Here is a 6,000-nt window from a genome sequence, read left to right on the forward strand (position 1 = left end):
TTGAAGAATGGAAAAAGACAGATGTTGCAATATGTCGCCAACTTGTTCATTCCATGCCTAGAGGACTTGGTGCTGTCCTTAAAAATCACGGTGGTCATACAAAATACTAGATGTAGTAGTTTTTGTTGCGGGGTGTATTCCTTTTTGCTTCAACCAATTTGAGTAAAACTGAAGATTTTGTGATCTAAGTTATATTATTAACCTTAATTTCATGTTATGGAGTTAAACAAGTGTTCAATAAAACTCAGCCTTGTGAAAATTTTGGAAATTGTTCTTTTATTCATTGAGCTACTGATTAAATTCATACTTTACTTTTAAAGGGGGTGTACTCATTTATGCTAAGCACTGTATATTGTGGACTGTGCCCGACAGTTTATCCCGGCCAAGTCCCCCAAGCCGCCAGATGGAGCCCTCCCTGCAGTATGGAGGTGCCCCTAAGACCAGCAGGGAGTCATGGACTATGTAGTTTTTATCCTCAGCCCTGCTGGATACCACAGGGGCCGCAAGAGGGAGCTGCAGGGAGGACCAAAGACTTATTTGTACACTATGACCCGGAAGTTCATCAAAGGAAGAGCGACGGACTTCCGGGATGAAGAAAAGTACTTTTTACCTGACCCGGAAGTAATACAAGATCACATGGACTAGGGACTGGGAACACTTCCGGGTCAGGGAATATAAAAGGACTGAGGGAACTCCCAGATGGCGAGCTGAGCTGGGTGGTAGGAGGGCAACACGTCTGGGAGTGGAGGATTGTTGATTTATTATTGTGGTTTATGAATAGTGTGGAGTGGAGGGTGCTTAGTGCACATTGTTATAATAAAAAGAATAATTGTAGCACTTTTACCAGGTGTTTGGCGTGGTACCTGAGGGTTCAAGGGAGCACTACTGCCCCCTACTGCGACTATATATATATATATATATATATATACTGTAGTCTCCTCCTTGAACTGTCACCTTATCGTGGTGGAGGGGTTTGCGTGTCCCAATGATCCTAAGAGCTATGTTGTCCGGGGCTTTATGCCCCTGGTAGGGCCACCCAAGGCAAACTGGTCCTGGGTGAGGGATGAGACAAAGAGCGGTTCAATAAACCTCCAATGAAAATAAAACTGTGGACAACGTTTTCCCTTGCCCGACGCTGGTCACCGGGCCCCTCTGGAGCCAGGCCTGGAGGTGGGGCTCGATGGCGGCGCCTGGTGGCGGGCCTGCACCCATGGGGCTCTGCCGGGCACAGCCAAGAGGTAACGTGGGTCCTCCTCCCCATGGGCTCACCACCTATGGGAGGGGCCAAGGAGGTTGGGTGCAGTGTGAGTTGGGTGGTGGCGAGGCGGGACCTTGGCGGTCTGATCCTCGGCTACAGAAACTGGCTCTTGGGACGTGGAATGTCACCTCTCTGAAGGGAAGGAGCCTGAGCTAGTGCGAGGTCGAGAGGTTCCGGCTAGATATAGTCGGACTCACCTCGACGCACAGCTTGGACTCTGGAACCAATCTCCTTGAGAGGGGCTGGACTCTCTACCACTCTGGAGTTGCCCGGTGAGAGGCGCCGAGCAGGTGTGGGCATACTTATTGCCCCGACTGGAGCCTGTGCATTGGGGTTTACCCGGTGGTGCGAGAGGGTGGCCTCCCTCCGCCTTCGGGTGGGGGGGAAGGGTCCTGACTGTTGTTTGTGCGTATGCGCCCGAACAGCAGTTTGGAGTATCCACCCTTTTGGAGTCTCTGGAGGGTTGCTAGAGGGCATACCTTCTGGGGATTCCCTCGTTTTGCTGGGAGACTTCAATGCTCACGTGGGCAATGACAGTGAGACCTGGAAGGGCGTGATTGGGAGGAATGGCCCCGATCTGAACCCGGCGGTGTTTTGTTATTGGACTTCTGTGCTCGTCACGGATTGTCCATAACGAACACCATGTTCAAGCATAAGGGTGTTCATATGTGCACTTGGCACCAGGACACCCTAGGCCTCAGGTCGATGATCGACTTTGTGGTCGTGTCGCCGGACTTGCGCCATATGTCTTGGACACTTTCGGGTGAAGAGAGGGGCGAGCTGTCAACTGATCACCACCTGGTGGTGAGTTGGCCGATGGTGGGGAAGATGCGGTCAGACCTGGTAGGCCCAAGCGTGTTGTGAGGGTCTGCTGGGAGCGGCTGGCAGAGTCCCCTGTCAGAAGTAGCTTCAACTCCCACCTCCGGCAGAACTTCAACCCGCCCCGAGGGAGGTGGGGACATTGAGTCGAATGGGCCATGTTCCGTGCCTCTATTGTTGAGGCGGCTGACGGAGCTGTGGCCGCAAGGTGGTCGGTGCCTGTCGTGGCGGCAATCCCGAACCCGTTGGTGGACACGGCGGTGAGGGATGCCGTCAAGCTGAAGAAGGAGTCCTATAGGACTTTTTGTCCTGTGGGTCTCTGGAGGCAGCTGATAGGTACCGGCAGGCCAAGCGAACGCGGCCGGTTGTTGCTGAGGCAAAACTTCGGGCATGGGAGGAGTTTGAGAGGCCATGGAGAGCGACTTTGGACGGCCGAGGAGATTCTGGTCCACCGTCCGCGTCTCAGGAGGGAAGCAGTGCAGTGTCAACACCGTATATGGTGGGGATGGTGCGCTGCTGACCTCGACTTCGGGACGTTGTGGGTCGGTGGGAGGAGTACTTCAAGACCTCCTCAATCCCACTAACATGCCTTCCAATGAGGAAGCAGAGCCTGGGGACTCTGAGGTGGGCTCTCCCATCTCTGGGACTGAAGTCACCGAGGTGGTCAAAAACTCCTTGGTGGCAGGGCCCGGGGTGGATGAGATACCGGAGTTCCTTAAGGCTCTGGATGTTGTAGGACTGTCTTGGTTGACACGTCTCTGCAACATCGCATGGACATCGGGACAGTGCCTCTGGATTGGCAGACCGGGGTGGTGGTCCCCTCTTTAAAAGGGGACGGAGGGTGTGTTCCAACTATAGAGGGATCACACTCCTCAGCCTCCCTGGAAAAGTCTATTCGGGGTTCTGGAGAGGAGGGTCCGCCGGATAGTGAACCTCGGATTCAGGAGGAACAGTGTGGTTTTAGTCCTGGTCGCGGAACAGTGGACCAGCTCTTCACCCTTAGCAGAGTCCTGGAGGGTGCATGGGAGTTTGCCCGACCGGTCTACATGTGTTTTGTGGACTTGGAAAAGGCATTCGACCGTGTCCCTCGGGGAATCCTGTGGGGGTGCTCTGGGAGTATGGGGTACCGGACCCCTGATAAGAGCTGTTCGGTCTCTGTACAACGGTGTCAGAGCTTGGTCCGCATTGCGGCAGTAAGTCGAGCCCGTTTCCAGTGAGAGTTGGACTCCACCAGGGCTGCCCTTTGTCACCGATTCTGTTCATAACTTTTATGGACAGAATTTCTAGGCGCAGCCAGGGGGTTGAAGGGGTCGGTTTGGTGGACTCAGGATTGGGTCACTGCTTTTGCAGATGATGTTGTCCTGTTTGCTTCATCAGGCCGTGATCTTCAGCTCTCTCTGGATCGGTTCGCAGCTGAGTGTGAAGCGGCTGGGATGAGAATCAGCACCTCCAAATCCAGAGCATGGTCCTCAGCGGAAAAGGGTGGAGTGCCCTCTCAGGGTTGGGGGAGAGATCCTGCCCCAAGTGGAGGAGTTCAAGTATCTCGGGGTCTTGTTCACGAGTGAGGGAAGAATGGAGCGTGAGATCGACAGGCGGATCGGTGCGGCATCCGCAGTGATGCGGGCTCTGCATCGGTCTGTCGTGGTGAAAAAGGAGCTGAGCCGTAAGGCAAAGCTCTCAATTTACCAGTCGATCTACCTTCCTACCCTCACCTATGGTCATGAGCTATAGGGAAGTGACCGAAAGAACGAGATCGCGAATACAAGCGGCTGAAATGAGTTTCCTCCGCAGGGTGTCTGGGCTTTCCCTTAAAGATAGGGTGAGAAGCTCAGTCATCCGGGAGGAGCTCAGAGTAGAGCCGCTGCTCCTCCGCATCGAGAGGAGTCAGATGAGGTGGCTCGGGCATCTGATCAGGATGTCTCCCGCCTGGCCTGGGAACGCCTTGAGATTCTCCCGGAAGAGCTGGAAGAAGTGGCCGGGGAGAGGGAAGTCTGGGCCTCTCTGCTTAAGCTGCTGCCCCGCGACCCGACCTCGGATAAGCGGAAGAGAATGGATGGATGGATGGATATATATATAGTAAAATAAAGACTAAAACACCATCAAAGGTATGGGGGTATCCCCCATATACTGTCGCACAAGCAATAGAAATGACATCTTTACAGACAGATTTCAAATCAGAACTGCCACAAGAGAAGATGATGGATGAAGAGGTGGGATCTTGAGGGTTGGAACCAGAAGTGACGTCATGAAGAGGCATGTTACTGGGTGGATTCTTCAGTTGTTCTGCCGGGAGGGAGGAAAAAGAGTTAGAGGGCAGTGCCAACCCCTGGTTCGGTAGGTAACAGTATCTATTTGAGCCCGTAAACTGTCTCCCAAACGCATGTGTGTGACAACATATACAGGGTGGTCCAGATCTAATTATGCAGATCCAGATTGTCTGGATGACTTTGATTTATGCAGGGGACGATTCCAGTTCGGCGTGAAGACTATTCTTCATGTCGTCAGTTCGCACACTTCTCGATGGTCTGGGATTTTTTGGGTGATTTTCTATGTAGTAAACTTAATAAATTATAGTGTAATGAAAATTGCATAGTTAGATCTGGACCACCCTATACATATACATATAAATCTATACTAATAAAAGGCAAAGCCCTCACTGACTGACTGACTCATCACTAATTCTCCAACTTCCCGTGTAGGTAGAAGGCTGAAATTTGGCAGGCTTATTCCTTACAGCTTACTTACAAAAGTTAAGCAGGTTTCATTTCGAAATTCTACACGTAACGGTCATAACGGTCAATAACGATCGACAACGTCCGCCATGTTGAACTTTCTTAGTTATGGCCCCATCTTCACGAAATTTGGTAGGCGGCTTCCTTGCGCTAACTGAAACCGATGTACATACTTATTTTGATGGTATGACGCCACTGTCGGCCGCCATATTGAACTTTCCAACGTCACTAATTATCCAAATTCCCGTGTAGGTAGAAGGCTGAAATTTGGCAGGCTCATTCCTTACAGCTTACTTACAAAAGTTAAGCAGGTTTCATTTCGAAATTCTACACGTACCGGTCATAATGGTTGACAACGTTCGCCATGTTGAACGTTCTTATTTATGGCCCCATCTTCACGAAATTTGGTAGGCGGCTTCCCTGCACTAACCGAAACCAATGTACGTACTTATTTCAGTGGTATGACGCCACTGTCAGCCGCCATATTGAATTTTCCAACATCACTAATTCTCCAACTTCCCATGTAGGTAGAAGGCTGAAATTTGGTACTTATTTCGGTGGTATGATGCCATTGTCGGCCGCCATATTGAACTTTTCAACAGTCTTTGTTACTTATGGGCCCATCTTCAAGAAATTTGGTACGCGGGTTCCCAACGCTAACTGAATCCTACTTACGTACATACTGTATATACGTCCATAGCCTGCAGCTCGGTCACCGTGTGAGGCGGCGCTGGTCCCCCATCCCAACGCCTCCCACGTTGTTGGCTGCCTTCCTATATAAGGCCGTCCGTCGCTCCAGTCTCTACATTCCCTTCCTTGCTTCGCCACAGGATTCACGTCTCCCTGCTGATAACTACAGCCTTTTTATTTAATCCACGGCTTCTCCGCTGTTTTATTGTTCATTTATTACGATTATAGTTATCGTGTAGGTATTTTAGACTTACTTTACATATTTCAGGTACCCATTTCCTTTATCATTCCAACCGTACCCGCATTAACATGTCTATTGAGGTGATCACCATCAATCAAACAACTGTCACTTACCGAGTGGTTTCCATGCCTGGAGATGGCACCTACCTTTTCCATTCTCTTTGGTACATATTGCACGGCCATATCAGGCTCACTCTTGATATCTGGAGGAACATTGTGTCTTATGTATTGAATGACTGGGACAGGTTCAAGGTGTGGACT

The sequence above is a fragment of the Polypterus senegalus genome, chromosome 17, assembly GCF_016835505.1.
Source record: "Polypterus senegalus isolate Bchr_013 chromosome 17, ASM1683550v1, whole genome shotgun sequence".
Classification (NCBI taxonomy): domain Eukaryota; kingdom Metazoa; phylum Chordata; class Cladistia; order Polypteriformes; family Polypteridae; genus Polypterus; species Polypterus senegalus.